Here is a 17019-nt window from a genome sequence, read left to right as displayed (position 1 = left end):
ATCCGTCGTACAAAGGATCCGTCAAAAAAATCTGTTTGCGGCCAATGGAAGCGACTTCCAGATGAACATTTTTTGTCACCGTCGAAAAAACGGACGGTGTCTTTTATAATGGAAGCATATGGAAGCATGATCCGTCCTATGACAGAATCCAGGGACGGATTCCGTTTTTTTAAACAGAGCATGCTCAGATGGGGTAAAACAGTGTCTGGCTGAACAAATCTTTCTCTCTCTCTCTCTCTCTCTCTCTCTCTCATTCAGATACAGGTTTTTACTAGCAAATAACCTTTCAAATGGAAAAAAAAAAAATTATACAACAGATCTGTTATTTTACAGGATCTGTCGCATCCGTTTCACCACAATCTGCTACGGATCCGGTCCATCAGTCACAAGATGGATTGTGACTAATGGCAAAAAACTGATGTGTGAAAGGCCTAAATGGCTGAGACTGGCAGTAGCAAGTCTAGCTTGTGAATCACCAGCTCGATCACAAATCCTACTTCAAGCTTTTTAACTGCAACAGCTGTAGTGTGCACAACAGGAGCTGAAAATTATGTTCTTGTTGGGGGAGCTTGGAAACCAGGGTCTAGTCGTCTTTTAAAAAAAAAAATGTTTCTCTTTGAGGGTACATTTTCAATCTTGGCTGTATGGTGAAATGTGAAAACAGGGTTGGCAGGGAATAATGTAATGGTGGCTGCACCGTAGGCGGAAACCATTTTAGCGCATGTCCTAACATCACCGAGGATTTGTTCACATTTACTCTACTTTATCTACCTCCTCCTCCTTTGGTCAGCATAACACCTGCAAGACCAACCTCTGTTCAACACAGCCAGGGGGAAAACAACGGCAGGCTGTTCTGAAATTCAGCGGTTTGGGCTCGAAATTCCCCACCGAACTGGAGCTGTGGACAGACTCCCTTTGGGCCTTTTAAAAATAGTTGCTCTGTGGGACAACTTTGCCTAACTTGACTGTGTGGGTGATCCGGGAATACAGACGACATAGGGGAAATTTGTTAAACTTGTTGACCTGTGGGGGATGTCTAGCAATCTTAACTGTGTGGGTGAACGGGGAAAACAGGCTCTGTAAGGACCCTTTTTAAATTGTTGCTCTGTGGAGAATCTCTGAAATCAATATCTGTGGGGTCACTGTTAAAACTTTTAGTTTATTCATTCACTTGCTTTTTATATAAAGTAATTGTTATGGTGACAGACGCCCATTAAGTCATTTATCTATCCACATTTGTTTGCAGGGCATTTGGCATACTCTTACCCCTCATTTAGGTTCCATTTGCAGCCCCATAGCCCTTACTATGTCCATTCTACAGCTCCAAACTTGGGCTCCCCATTGACTTGTATGGGGTTCGTTGTTCATTTTCAAGTTAGACCTCCAAACCTGAAATTTCTTTTTTGGCCTTGCTGGATTGATGAACACGAATATTCAAGGGTTCGCTCATCACTATTCATGTCATTATAACAATTTTTGATATTGAAACTATAGCTTTCTCTTTAAAACGAGATTCTGCATTAAAGGTGCAGCCAAAAGGGATACTACATACTATCTATAAATTAAAAGTATATTTTTAGTGACCAGAGTTTTGTGACATGTCTTGCCTTGTGCATATATCTATACAAATCTCCTCTGCGGCTAATAATATTCTTGCAATTCACAGTTAGGAGTGGTACGAGTTGGTTCCCCATCTGCTGATTAATTCTTTTATGTTTAAAATGTGAAGGCTAATGCTTATTACATAATTCATCCAATCATATATTACTATAAGGGTACATGATGATTAGTTCCAGATTGAAATATGCCACCAAGATTTATATTTCCAAGTTGTAAGTAAGCGCTTTGTCTCCTTCCTCTGTTCAGTCTAAGTCAAACATCTTTGTGAAGAATTTGTATGCTAATCACCCAGATTGCTGGCAGTTTATAGTTACCTGCTGCTTTCCCAGCTGTAACAGTGCATTGTTGGATCATACTGTACAAAGGAGCTGTAACCTTTTGCACTCATGACCTGTTCATTGGCATGTTCTGCTGATTAAAGCTGTTTTTGTCTAACTTCTACTGTTGCTAAATTATTTGGTAAATTTGTAAAATTCCTTTATTTCCAGCAATAGAAAAGCAATACTAATGATGATAATAGGCTCAATGCTTACACTCATGGAACAATATTCTGTTTAGCTTAACTTCAATTTTTTTTTCTCTTTTGTGTATGTATTGTTTTAGTTAGAGGTAGTGGTGGGTTAATGTGATCTGCATTGCTTGTTACTCAATTGAGCATCATGGTGCACGGCTACTCGCGGAGGTCAGCTGAGTATCGCGGGTGCTCTGATATTTCATTTGTGAAACACTGACCACAACGTACGTGGTTTCTTGACTGCATGATTTGTGGGAAAGCCATTCACCGTCTCTGAATGGTTTTCCCATGAGAAAAAAAAAATGGTCTTGGACGTACAGTGAGAAGCAAAAAAAACCTCCATCCTCCCTCCCTCTGGAAATACTATGTTTATGGCTGGTTGTATGTGGGCAGAGAACCAAACAGGCCAATCATTGACTTTCCACACTGCTTGTTACTCGTTACACGCTCTTCCGAGGGTCTGTAACTAGCTCGAAATGAGTAATGAACATTCAAACATTTTAGTGCTCACCCATCACTAGTTAAAGGGAATCTTTCACCATGTTTTTACTACATTATTGGAGAGCAGCATAATGTAGGAAAATAGACCCTGATTTCAATGATGTATCACTTAGTTTACTGAATGCAACAGTTGTGACACAATCAGAGTTCATAGATGTAATATCAAACAGAGCTGAGAAAGCTGACCTCACCCATACCATAGCTTTCTGTATATATTGTCTATTGACAGTGAGGTACTTACCAGTAGGGGGGCGTGGTTGGACCACCTCTCATTAGACCTGTAGTCCAGTCACTGATAATCTCCTGGAGATCAAACGTTCATTGTAGTGAAACTACAACACCACATAGCATAATGTGACACATATCGAAAATCAGTATCTAAGCTCCTATCTCATGCTGTCCTCAGTAGTGATGAGCGAGTATGCTTGTTACTACTCGGTACTCGCACGAGTATCACTGTACTCGGGCTACTTGGCGGGTACCGAGTAATTTCGCGATACTCGTGCTGTACTCGTGGTCTTCATCCCTGCATGTTGGCGCTCTTTTGAGAGCCAGCCCTCATGCAGGGATTGGCTGGCAGACCACTGCAATGCCATAGCCCTGTTAGTTGTGGAATTGCAGTGATTGGCCGGCCTGCACAGCGTGACCGAGCCTTTATACCGGCGGGCGTGCTGTGCTCTGCACACAGCCATCTCATATTCCCTGCTTTCCCCGCCCACAGGCGCCTATGATTGGTTGCAGTGAGACACGCCCCCACACTGAGTGACAGGTGTCTCACTGTACCCAATCACAGCAGCCGGTGGGCGTGTCCATACTGTGCAGTAAAATAAATAAATAAATAATTAAAAAAAACAGCGTGCGGTCCCCCTAATTTTAATACCAGCCAGATAAAGCCATACGGCTGAAGGCTGGTATTCTCAGGATGGGGAGCTCCACGTTATGGGGAGCCCCCCAGCCTAACAATATCAGTCATCAGCCGCCCAGAATTGCCGCATACATTATATGCGACAATTCTGGGACTGTACCCGGCTCTTCCCGATTTACCCTAGTGCGTTGGCAAATCGGGGTAATAAGGAGTTAATGGCAGCCCATAGCTGCCACTAAATCCTAGATTAATCATGTCAGGCGTCTCCCCGAGATTCCTTCCATGATTAATCTGTAAATTACAGTTAAAAAACACACACACCCAAAAAATCCTTTATTAGAAATAAAAAACAATAACAAAGTCCCTCATCACCAATTTATTAACCCCGACAAAGCCCTCCATGTCCGGCGTAATCCACGGACCTCCAGCGTCGCGTCCAGCTCTGCTGCATGGAGGTGACAGGAGCAGCAGAATACACCGCCGCTCCGGTCAGCTTCACAGAGCAACTGAGGTGAGTAGCGCGATCAGCTGCTGTCAGTCAGGTAACTCACGGCCACCGCTGGATCCAGCGGTGGCCGCGATTAACCTCAGTGACAGCTCAGCTGATCGCTATACTCACCTCAGTTGCTGCATGGAGCTGACCGGAGCGGCGGTGAGTAGTGCGATCAGCTGAGCTGTCACTGAGGTTACCCGCGGCCACCGCTGCATCCACCGCTGGATCCAGGTAACCTCAGTGACAGCTCAGCTGATCGCGATACTCACCTCATTTGTTGCGTGGAGCTGACCGGAGCGGCGGTGAGCAGCGCAATCAGTTGAGCTGTCACTGAGGTTACCCGCGGCCACCGCTGCATCCACCGCTGGATCCAGGTAACCTCAGTGACAGCTCAGCTGATCGCACGGCTGTCTTCAGTTGCTGTGTGAAGCTGACAGGAGAGGCGGTGTATTCTGAAGCTCCTGTCACCTTCATGCAGGACAGCTGGATGCGATGCTGGAGGACTGTGGAGTACGCCGGACATGGAGGGTTTGTCGGGGTTAATAAATTGGTGATGAGGGACTTTGTTAGTGTTTTTTATTTCTAATAAAGGATTTTTCGTGTGTGTGTGTTTTTTAACTGTAATTTACAGATTAATCATGGAAGGAATCTCGGGGAGACGCCTCACATGATTAATCTAGGATTTAGTGGCAGCTATGGGCTGCCATTAACTCCTTATTACCCCGATTTGCCAACGCACTAGGGTAAATCGGGAAGAGCCGGGCACAGTCCCAGAACTGTTGCATATAATGTATGCGGCAATTCTGGGCTGCTGCTGACTGATATTGTTAGGCAGGGGAGCTCCCCATAACGTGGAGCTCCCCATCCTGAGAATACCAGCCTTCAGCCGTATGGCTTTATCTGGCTGGTATTAAAATTGGGGGGACCGCACGCCGTTTTTTTTAATTATTTAATTATTTATTTCACTGCAGAGTATAGACAGACCCACCGGCTGCTGTGTTTGGGTGCAGTGAGACACCTGTCACTCAGCGTGGGGGCGTGTCTCACTGCAACCAATCATAGGCGCCGAAAAGCAGGAAAGCAGGGAATACGAGATTGTTTAATGAGCGGCCGGCTTTTTCAAAAGAGGAAAAGCCGCCGGAGTTTAGTGAACAGCTGTGCAGCGCCGCGGCAGTGATCGGGGAACAGTAAGTAAGAGAGAGGGGGGAGACTGACTGACAGACTGTGAGAGGGGGACAGACAAGACAGAGAGAGACCAACAGACAGACAGAGAGACCGACCGACGGACTGAGGGAGATAGAATGAAAAAAAAAAAAATGACCGACATCGCTAGTAAAAAGCACAAAACGTGCGTTTTGGACATCGGAGTGCCACACAATGTTTTACGTAAAATCTTTCATGTATTACTCTCAAAAAGTAACATACACCAGCTCTATCTCACTATTGGGTATGTGCCCTTAACATTTCCGCCATGAAAATTCATTTTGGTGTCATTTTGGAAGGTTTTCTGGTGAGTCCGTAAAAATGGTGTAAAACTCAGACAAAATTGTTCACAGCTGTGACTTTTGAGTGATAAATGCTTCAAGGGGTCTTCCCCATGCTGTGCCATGTCATTTGAGCACTCTTCTGAGACTTTTGTGACATTTTTAGGGTTTCTACATGCTGCCAGGGGTCATTTCATAAAAATACTCGGGTCTCCCATAGGATAACATTGGGCTCGGTGCTCGGGCCGAGTACACGATTATCTTGGGATGCTCGGCCCGAGCCTCGAGCACCTGAGCTTTTAAGTACTCGCTCATCACTAGTCCTCAGATTACATAGCAAAAAACCTGCTAACAAATTCCAATTACAATGCATTGTAATTTACTCTAAAAATATAATAAATTAGTGTAATTCTAATCTGTAAGCCATATTGCAGAAGCTTTCATATATACTGTATGTTCTATCACAGTTATTTAAAAAAGCTAACGCAGCATAATGCATTATTTTTTTGCAATAAAATTCAAGACACCATGGTGAAAACTCAAAGGACATCAAGCACCTTTGGTGACTGTAATATGATGCCAAACAATAGGATAAAGAGTTGCACACCAGTCACAATGTATAGGGGAATAATGAAAAGCATAACTGCTATAGGAATACTAGACTGAAAAATACAATGGACTATCTGAAATAAGTGAAAAACATGAAAATGGTATCTGCATAACTGCTATGAAAAATAGAAATGAGAGATATTTAGCCATTGTATTGATCAATGCAAAGGAGCCCCAAAACCAAACGCCAAGGTAATCTCTATTTTTGGGGTCCCTAACCTATGTGTAACCTCACCTGCAGTTAAAAAACTTGCTCTTTATGGGAAGCAAGGGACCAAGCTATATATGTGTGAAATAAGAGATATGGCTATGGGTGGGGCAGGGTTCTCAGACAAAAAGTGCATACTAACTAAAGAATGTATGTCTGGAACACCAATGGAGTGAACAGGGTGCAAGACTCAAAAATATACAACTAAACAATAGGATAAAGAGTTGCACACCAGTCACAATGTATAGGGGAATAATGAAAAGCATAACTGCTATAGGAATACTAGACTGAAAAATACAATGGACTATCTGAAATAAGTGAAAAACATGAAAATGGTATCTGCATAACTGCTATGAAAAATAGAAATGAGAAATATTTAGCCGTTGTATTGATCAATGCAAAGGAGCCCCAAAACCAAACGCCAAGGTAATCTCTATTTTTGGGGTCCCTAACCTATGAGTAACCTCACCTGCAGTTAAAAAACTTGCTCTGTATGGGAAGCAAGGGACCAAGCTATATATGTGTGAAATAAGAGATATGGCTATGGGTGGGGCAGGGTTCTCAGACAAAAAGTGCATACTAACTAAAGAATGTATGTCTGGAACACCAATGGAGTGAACAGGGTGCAAGACTCAAAAATATACAACTAAACAATAGGATAAAGAGTTGCACACCAGTCACAATGTATAGGGGAATAATGAAAAGCATAACTGCCATAGGAATACTAGACTGAAAAATACAATGGACTATCTGAAATAAGTGAAAAACATGAAAATGGTATCTGCATAACTGCTATGAAAAATAGAAATGAGAGATATTTAGCCATTGTATTGATCAATGCAAAGGAGCCCCAAAACCAAACGCCAAGGTAATCTCTATTTTTGGGGTCCCTAACCTATGTGTAACCTCACCTGCAGTTAAAAAACTTGCTCTGTATGGGAAGCAAGGGACCAAGCTATATATGTGTGAAATAAGAGATATGGCTATGGGTGGGGCAGGGTTCTCAGACAAAAAGTGCATACTAACTAAAGAATGTATGTCTGGAACACCAATGGAGTGAACAGGGTGCAAGACTCAAAATATACAACTAAACAATAGGATAAAGAGTTGCACACCAGTCACAATGTATAGGGGAATAATGAAAAGCATAACTGCTATAGGAATACTAGACTGAAAAATACAATGGACTATCTGAAATAAGTGAAAAACATGAAAATGGTATCTGCATAACTGCTATGAAAAATAGAAATGAGAGATATTTAGCCATTGTATTGATCAATGCAAAGGAGCCCCAGTTAGTATGCACTTTTTGTCTGAGAACCCTGCCCCACCCATACAATGGCTAAATATCTCTCATTTCTATTTTTCATAGCAGTTATGCAGATACCATTTTCATGTTTTTCACTTATTTCAGATAGTCCATTGTATTTTTCAGTCTAGTATTCCTATGGCAGTTATGCTTTTCATTATTCCCCTATACATTGTGACTGGTGTGCAACTCTTTATCCTATTGTTTAGTTGTATATTTTTGAGTCTTGCACCCTGTTCACTCCATTGGTGTTCCAGACATACATTCTTTAGTTAGTATGCACTTTTTGTCTGAGAACCCTGCCCCACCCATAGCCATATCTCTTATTTCACACATATATAGCTTGGTCCCTTGCTTCCCATACAGAGCAAGTTTTTTACCTGCAGGTGAGGTTACTCATAGGTTAGGGACCCCAAAAATAGAGATTACCTTGGCGTTTGGTTTTGGGGCTCCTTTGCATTGATCAATACAACGGCTAAATATTTCTCATTTCTATTTTTCATAGCAGTTATGCAGATACCATTTTCATGTTTTTCACTTATTTCAGATAGTCCATTGTATTTTTCAGTCTAGTATTCCTATAGCAGTTATGCTTTTCATTATTCCCCTATACATTGTGACTGGTGTGCAACTCTTTATCCTATTGTTTAGTTGTATATTTCTGAGTCTTGCACCCTGTTCACTCCATTGGTGTTCCAGACATACATTCTTTAGTTAGTATGCACTTTTTGTCTGAGAACCCTGCCCCACCCATAGCCATATCTCTTATTTCACACATATATAGCTTGGTCCCTTGCTTCCCATACAGAGCAAGTTTTTTAACTGCAGGTGAGGTTACACATAGGTTAGGGACCCCAAAAATAGAGATTACCTTGGCGTTTGGTTTTGGGGCTCTTTTGCATTGATCAATACAATGGCTAAATATCTCTCATTTCTATTTTTCATAGCAGTTATGCAGATACCATTTTCATGTTTTTCACTTATTTCAGATAGTCCATTGTATTTTTCAGTCTAGTATTCCTATAGCAGTTATGCTTTTCATTATTCCCCTATACATTGTGACTGGTGTGCAACTCTTTATCCTATTGTTTAGTTGTATATTTTTGAGTCTTGCACCCTGTTCACTCCATTGGTGTTCCAGACATACATTCTTTAGTTATGTAATATGATGCCATCATCCCTCCATTTTGCTTCTTTTGCTGCTTCAAAAAATAGATCAAAATAATAGTACTGAAAACCACAAACTTTAAAGCAACAAGAAATTGAATATTAAAATTCTTTAAACTACAGCGAACATCTAAAAATGGTCATGCGCTAGATCCTAATCCAGTATAGTAGAACATCATACAAGATAAAAAGAGATGGATGGGAATCAAGGGGCTTTTCTATAGGAAGTGCATATATGAAGTAATCAGTGCACATGGAGCCAATTCTAAATATATAAATATAACTTTATTAAATAGAAAAATAATAAAAGACAGATAAAATATGAATCATCCAAGGATGGCACCACCAGAGTAAACGAGACAAGTACAGTCATATGAAAACGTTTGGACACCCCTATTAATGTTAACCTTTTTTCTTTATAACAATTTGGGTTTTTGCAACAGCTATTTCAGTTTTATAAATTTAATAAATGATGGACTCAGTAATATTTCTGAAATGAAATGAGGTTTATTGTACCAACAGAAAATGTGCAATATGCATTTAAACTAAATTTGATAGGTGCATAAGTATGGGCACCTCAACATAAAAGGGACATTAATATTTTGAGATCCTCCTTTTGCAAAAATCACAGCCTCTAGTCGCTTTCTGTAGCTTTTAATGAGTTCCTGGATCCTGGATGAAGGTATTTTTGACCATTCCTGTTTACAAAACAATTCCAGTTCAGTTAAGTTTGATGGTCGCCGAGCATGGACAGCCCGATTTCAAATCATCCCACAGATTTTCAATGATATCCAGGTCTGGGAACTGGGACGGCTATTCCAGAACATTGTAATTGTTCCTCTGCATGAATGCCTGAGTAGATTTGGAGCTGTTGTTTTGGATCATTGTCTTGCTGAAATATCCACCCCCTGCTTAACTTCAACTTCGTCACTGATTCTTGCAAAATATTGTCAAGAATCTGCTGATACTGAGTTGAATCCATGTGACCCTCAACTTTAACAAGATTCCCGGTGCCAGCATTGGCCACACAGCCCCAAAACATGAATGAACCTCCACCAAATTTTACTGTGGGTAGCAAGTGCTTTTCTTGGAATGCCGTGTTTTTTTGCCTCCATGCATAACACCTTTTTGTATGACCAAACAACTCAATCTTTGTTTCATCAGTCCATAGGACCTTCTTCCAAAATGTAACTGGCTTGTCCAAATGTGCTTTTGCATACCTCAGGCGACTCTGTTTGTGGCGTGGTTGCAGAAACGGCTTCTTTCGCATCACTCTCCCATATAACTTCTCCTTGTGCAAAGTGCGCTTTATTGTTGACCGATGCACAGTGACACCATCTGCAGCAAGATGATGCTGCAGGTCTTTGGAGGTGGTCTGTGGATTGTCATTGACTGTTCTCACCATTCTTCTTCTCTGCCTGTCTGATATTTTTTTGGCCTGCCACTTCTGGGCTTAACAAGAACTGTACCTGTGTTCTTCCATTTCCTTACTATGTTCCTCACAGTGGAAACTGACAGTTTAAATCTCTGAAAAAACCTTTTGTATCCTTCCCCTGAACAACTATGTTGAATAATCTTTGTTTTCAGATCTTTTGAGAGTTGGTTTGAGGAGCCCATGATGCCACTCTTCATAGGAGATTCAAAGAGGAGAACAACTTGCAAATGGCCACCTTAAATACCATTTCTCATGATTGGATACACCTGCCTATGAAGTTCAAAGCTCAATGAGGTTACAAAACCAATTTAGTGCTTCAGTAAGTCAGTAAAAAGTAGTTAGGAGTGTTCAAAACAAGAAATTGATATGAGTGCCCATACTTATGCACCTGTCAAATTTAGTTTAAATGCAGATTACACATTTTCTGTTAGTACAATTAACCTCATTTCAATCCAGAAATATTACTGAGTCCATCATTTATTAGATATATGAAACTGAAATAGCTGCTGCAAAAACCCAAATTGTTATAAAGAAAAAAGGCTAACATTAATAGGGGTACCCAAACTTTTTCATATGACTGTATAATGTATATAAATAATGCCTCAAATAATAGGGGATAATCAACTATAGATAAATAATACACACTGAATATATAGATCTGGAATCACCTACAGCGGTGCAGAGGAATATATAGTCAATAGTGTATGTAGTTAGGTAATGATAGTACATGTCACCATGCAGCTATAAAATTTTAAGTGTAAGTAAAAGGAAATATAATTTTACATTTTTTATAAACATATTTTCCAACATGCAGCAGTAAAATAATATATGCTTATATTGAGATTGTGTGGTGCCAACCCTGATGCGCGGTTCGGCATGGTGCCTTTGGAGTGCATACATAGCAGTCTCAACCATTTCTTAAAGCTTGCGGAGACTCAAAATCTCCTCTGCCATAAAAAGATTGAGGTGGTTCACGAGAAAAAAAAATATTTACATTCAAGCAGCCAAAATATGTCCCTTAAAGGAATGTTTAATATGCAACATTTTTTTTTGTGAGACAGCAATTTAATACAAATATCCAATATATAAAGCAGAATGTGTTTATGTATGTGTGTATGTGTGTGTGTATGTATGTCCGGGATTGGCATCTGCACCACCGCAGCTACAGCCACAAAATTTTGCACACTCATACGTCTGGACCCCGAGAGCGTAATAGGCTATGTTGTGAGGCAAAATTTTAACCCCGCGCATTCCAATTTACCAATCAAATTTGCCCCTATCTACATAATGGGGAAAAATTTAAACAAAAAGTGTATCCGCACCGTCGCATTTACAATCACGAAATTGTGCACAGACACCTCAGGGAACGTCATATACTATGTTTTGACAGGAAAATTTAACCCAGCACTTTACAGTTACTGTCCAAAAAACATGCCTCCATTAAAGTAAATGGAGCCTGGAACTACAGGTTATTACTACGAGCTGTGATTGGTTGCTATAGGAACAAAAGACATTCATAGTATAAGGAGCTTATATGTGAGGTAATAGGATGTCGGTGGGGAGACGGATAGAGAGAGACAGAGAGACAGACAGAGAGACAGACAGGGAAAGAGACAGAGACAAACGATGAAAGAGACAGACAGAGACAGATGGTGAAAGAGACAGACAGAGACAGACCTGGAAAGAGACAGACCTAGAAAGAGACAGACCTTGAAAGACACAGACCTGGAAAGAGACAGATGGGGAAAGAGACAGATGGGGAAAGAGACAGACAGACATGCAGACAGGGACAGAGACATGGAAGGGGGTGACAGCCAGAGAGAAAGACAAAGATAGATGGGGAAAGACACAGACCTTGATAGAGACAGATGGGGAAAGAGACAGAGAAATAGAGACAGACAAGGAAAGAGACAGACAGAGACAAACAGACAGGGAAAGAGACAGACAGGAAAAGACACAGACAAAGAGACGGGGAAAGAGACAGACCTAGAAAGAGACAGATGGGTAAAGAAACAGAGAGATACAGACAGACAAAAAAAAGAGACAGAGACAGGCAGACGGGGAAAAAGACAGACATGGAAAAAGACAGACAGGGAAAGAGACAGACCTGGAAACTGACAGACCTTGAAAGAGACATACCTGGAAAGAGACAGACGGAGCACATTACTTGGCCAATTTAGTTAAATCTGTGTGGAATATCTGTGGTGTTGAACTATATGTTGTGAAATGCTTCCAATAGCATAGTTTTTGCCTTTTAATAATTACATTTCTATCTATTTGCTTTGTGGCGTTTGTATGAAGAATACATTTTTGTTAATACATTCTATTTTGATAACAACAGTTATTAACCCGGGCGAAGCCGGGTAGTACAGCTAGTGTATATATATTTATATATATATATATTTATATATATATATATATATATATATATATATATATATATATATATATATATATATATATATTTAGATTTATATATACATGTATATATATATATACAGTGCCTACAAGTAGTATTCAACCCCCTGCAGAATTAGCAGGTTTGATAAGATGCAAATAAGTTAGAGCCTGCAAACTTCAAACAAGAGCAGGATTTAGTAACAGATGCATAAATCTTACAAACCAACAAGTTATGTTGCTCAGTTAAATTTTAATACATTTTCAACATAAAAGTGTGGGTCAATTATTATTCAACCCCTAGGTTTAATATTTTGTGGAATAACCCTTGTTTGCAATTACAGCTAATAATCGTCTTTTATAAGACCTGATCAGGCTGGCACAGGTCTCTGGAGTTATCTTGGCCCACTCCTCCATGCAGATCTTCTCCAAGTTATCTAGGTTCTTTGGGTGTCTCATGTGGACTTTAATCTTGAGCTCCTTCCACAAGTTTTCAATTGGGTTAAGTTCAGGAGACAGACTAGGCCACTGCAACAACTTGATTTTTTCCCTCTTGAACCAGGCCTTGGTTTTCTTGGCTGTGTGCTTTGGGTCGTTGTCTTGTTGGAAGATGAAATGACGACCCATCTTAAGATCCTTGATGGAGGAGCGGAGGTTCTTTGCCAAAATCTCCAGGTAGGCCGTGCTATCCATCTTCCCATGGATGCGGACCAGATGGCCAGGCCCCTTGGCTGAGAAACATCCCCACAGCATGATGCTGCCACCACCATGTTTCACTGTAGGGATGGTATTCTTGGGGTCGTATGCAGTGCCATCCAGTCTCCAAACGTCACGTGTGTGGTTGGCACCAAAGATCTCGATCTTGGTCTCATCAGACCAGAGAACCTTGAACCAGTCTGTCTCAGAGTCCTCCAAGTGATCATGAGCAAACTGTAGACGAGCCTTGACATGACGCTTTGAAAGTAAAGGTACCTTACGGGCTCGTCTGGAACGGAGACCATTGCGGTGGAGTACGTTACTTATGGTATTGACTGAAACCAATGTCCCCACTGCCATGAGATCTTTCCGGAGCTCCTTCCTTGTTGTCCTTGGGTTAGCCTTGACTCTTCGGACAAGCCTGGCCTCGGCACGGGTGGAAACTTTCAAAGGCTGTCCAGGCCGTGGAAGGCTAACAGTAGTTCCATAAGCCTTCCACTTCCGGATGATGCTCCCAACAGTGGAGACAGGTAGGCCCAACTCCTTGGAAAGGGTTTTGTACCCCTTGCCAGCCTTGTGACCCTCCACGATCTTGTCTCTGATTGCCTTGGAATGCTCCTTTGTCTTTCCCATGTTGACCAAGTATGAGTGCTGTTCACAAGTTTGGGGAGGGTCTTAATTAGTCAGAAAAGGCTGGAAAAAGAGATAATTAATCCAAACATGTGAAGCTCATTGTTCTTTGTGCCTGAAATAATTCTTAATACTTTAGGGGAACCAAACAGAATTCTGGTGGTTTGAGGGGTTGAATAATAAATGACCCTCTGAATAAACTTTTCACAATTTAAAAAAAAAAAGAAAAAAGAAATAACATTCTTTTTTGCTGCAGTGCATTTCACACTTCCAGGCTGATCTACAGTCCAAATGTCACAATGCCAAGTTAATTCCGAATGTGTAAACCTGCTAAATCTGCAGGGGGTTGAATACTACTTGTAGGCACTGTATGTATGTATTTCATTATTTAATATTAAAAGCTAACTCAGCATGAATCACGAAATCATGAATCTTATGATCAAAAAGTAAAATATCTGAGCGCAGACCAGACAATGGGTGCGGTTCACAATTCAAGCGTCATGCTATTTTGGATATATTCACATAACACCAAATACTATCCATCCCAGTACAAGCACAGTAGATAGGATTTATAAAAATCCCGTGCCCATCGTGCTTTTTTTTTCACAGCGTAAACTGACATGTGGTGCAGCTTTTCTAGCCACAGAATTTTAACTTATGCTTGTGGAAACGCTAGTTTTTTCCGAGGGGAAAACAGAGCAAACGTTTCCAGCGTCCTAAACCCTGATAGTGGGTATGGGCAGCTGTGACCTCCTATGAAGAACACTTGCCTCTCTGCAGAAGAAGACACGATGCATCCAGTTCACTGCATGTGTGGATCATGGACACATACCCTAGATCTCTGAAAAAATTGTGATGCAGATAAAATTTCCAATGGAATATAGACTGTAATGAGGCAGAGGGAATCAATTTGACCTCATGTCTTGCCTGTGGTCTGGCAGTGTCTATTTTTTATTCCTCTTTTTAGGTGTGCGCAAAAGTGCAGTCATCAACAGTTTTGTTCACCTTTTAAAAGATGGACACTGCTGAACAGAGGCCAAACAGAGTCTGGAGTAACTCTGCTGCCTCATTAATGAATGGATCAGTTGCGGATTTCACCTGAATCACATATTTCGAAGATGGAAATCTCAATGAAAGTGATCAGCATAGAGCACAAGATAAATTTGAACTGATCCAAAATGTACTGTACCAAAATTGCCACCAAATAGCATTCAACTCAGCCAACAAACAAGTCCCCACTCAGGTCCATCATTTGTTAATGGAAATAAAGAGGGCAACCACATTACTGGTAGCCCAAAGGCTCTGAAAAAATGCTAAGGCTCTCCCCCCCCAAAGAAAAAAAAAGGAAATCCAGAAAATTCTGCATTCCCAAATCCAAGTGCCCCCTCTCTTCTGAGCCCCACAATGTTCCTAATCCACAGTTAACATCCACGTTTACTATTATTGAAGTGAGGTTAGCCCACATACATGTACGGGGTGCAAGTTTCCAGAAACATGGGCTGGGCACAATGGACTTAATTGCATGTTTTAATCCTGCAACATTCACTGCATTTGACACTATGGGTCTTTTCCAGAGACTAAATTGTCAATACACTCATAGACAAATTTGTGGAGTGATGTAACTTCCAAAGTATAGTCACTTGAGTGGATTTATTCTGTTCTGGGACTTAGGAGCTCTGAAAATGGAGTCTGCTTGCTATTCTAGAAAAATCTGTGCTCCAAAAATCAAATGGTGCTCCTTCAATCCCGAGCCTCCTGGTGCAGCTAAACAGTACTGTAATGTCAAATGTGAGATATTGCCACCTTCAGAGGTATTTCTCTTGTGAAAATTTGAAATCTAGGGTTAAAACAACATTTTAGTTGTAAAAATGTAATTACTTTTTGTTCACTGTCCTTAGCATAACATTTTGTGAAACACCTGTAGTGACAATATGGTCATTGCACCCTTTAAAGAATTCATTGATGGATGCACTTTGTAAAATGGGGTCACTTGGGGGGTAGTCTGCTGTAGTACCTCAGGTGCTCTGCCAATGTGACATGGCACCTGCATACCATTCCAACTATATTTTCACTCCAATATGGCACTCCTTCCCTTCTTCCTCTTGTACTGTGCCTAAAAAGTAGTTTTCAACCAAATATGGGGTATTAATGTACTCAGGAGAAATTTCTCAACAAATTGTAGGGTCCATTATCTTCTGCTACCCTAATGAATTTGAAAATTTGGGGTTAAAGCAACATTTTTAAAAATGTATTTTTTTCATTTTCACGGCACAGCATTATAAAACTCCATGAAGCACCTGGAGGTTCCAGGTGCTCACCAAACATCTAGGTAAAATTCCTTGAAGGGTCTAGTTTCCAGAATGGGATCACTCGTGGGGTAGCTCCCCTGTAGAGTTGAGCGATGTTCGAGTCGAACAGTTCGCCAATTTCATGTTCAAGGGATTTTGGGGGGTGTTCCAGTCGTTTAAGGAACTGGAATGATTTGCTAAAAGTTCGACAGTTCGAGTTACGTTCGAGAATGGTTCGATCACCAAAAACGTGGCTTTTCACAGTAAGTATGTATGCACGTTGCGTATCTGCAAGCGTCCTGCATCCCCAGCACAATTCCTCTATCTTTCCTACTCACCGATCAAGGGCGCCTCGCTGCACAGCTGTCACAAATCTCCGGTGGCTTTTCCTCTTTTGAAAATGACTGCCGCTTCATTATTCAATCAGGTATTCCGTGTCTTCCCTGCCCACCGGCGCCCATGACTGGTTGCAGTCAGACACGCCCCCACGATGAGTGACAGGTGTCTCACTGAAACCAATCACAGCCGCTGGTGGGCGGGTCTATATCGTGCAGTAAAATAAATAAATAATTAAAAAAAAAAGCAAAATACAGTTCCCCCCAATTTTGATACCAGCCAGGATAAAGCCACATGGTTGGAGGCTGGTATTGTCAGGATGGAGAGCGCCACGTTATGGGGAGCCCACCACCCTAACAATATCACCCAGCAGCTGCCCGGAATTGCCGCATCCATTAAATGCGGCAGTCCCGGGACTCTACCCAGCTCATCCCGAATTGCCCTGGTGCGGTGGCAATCGAGGTAAT

Source organism: Anomaloglossus baeobatrachus, chromosome 2 (genome assembly GCF_048569485.1).
Source record: "Anomaloglossus baeobatrachus isolate aAnoBae1 chromosome 2, aAnoBae1.hap1, whole genome shotgun sequence".
Classification (NCBI taxonomy): Eukaryota; Metazoa; Chordata; class Amphibia; order Anura; family Aromobatidae; genus Anomaloglossus; species Anomaloglossus baeobatrachus.
The sequence above is the reverse complement of the archived record's forward strand: the minus strand, read 5'-3'. Positions refer to the sequence as shown.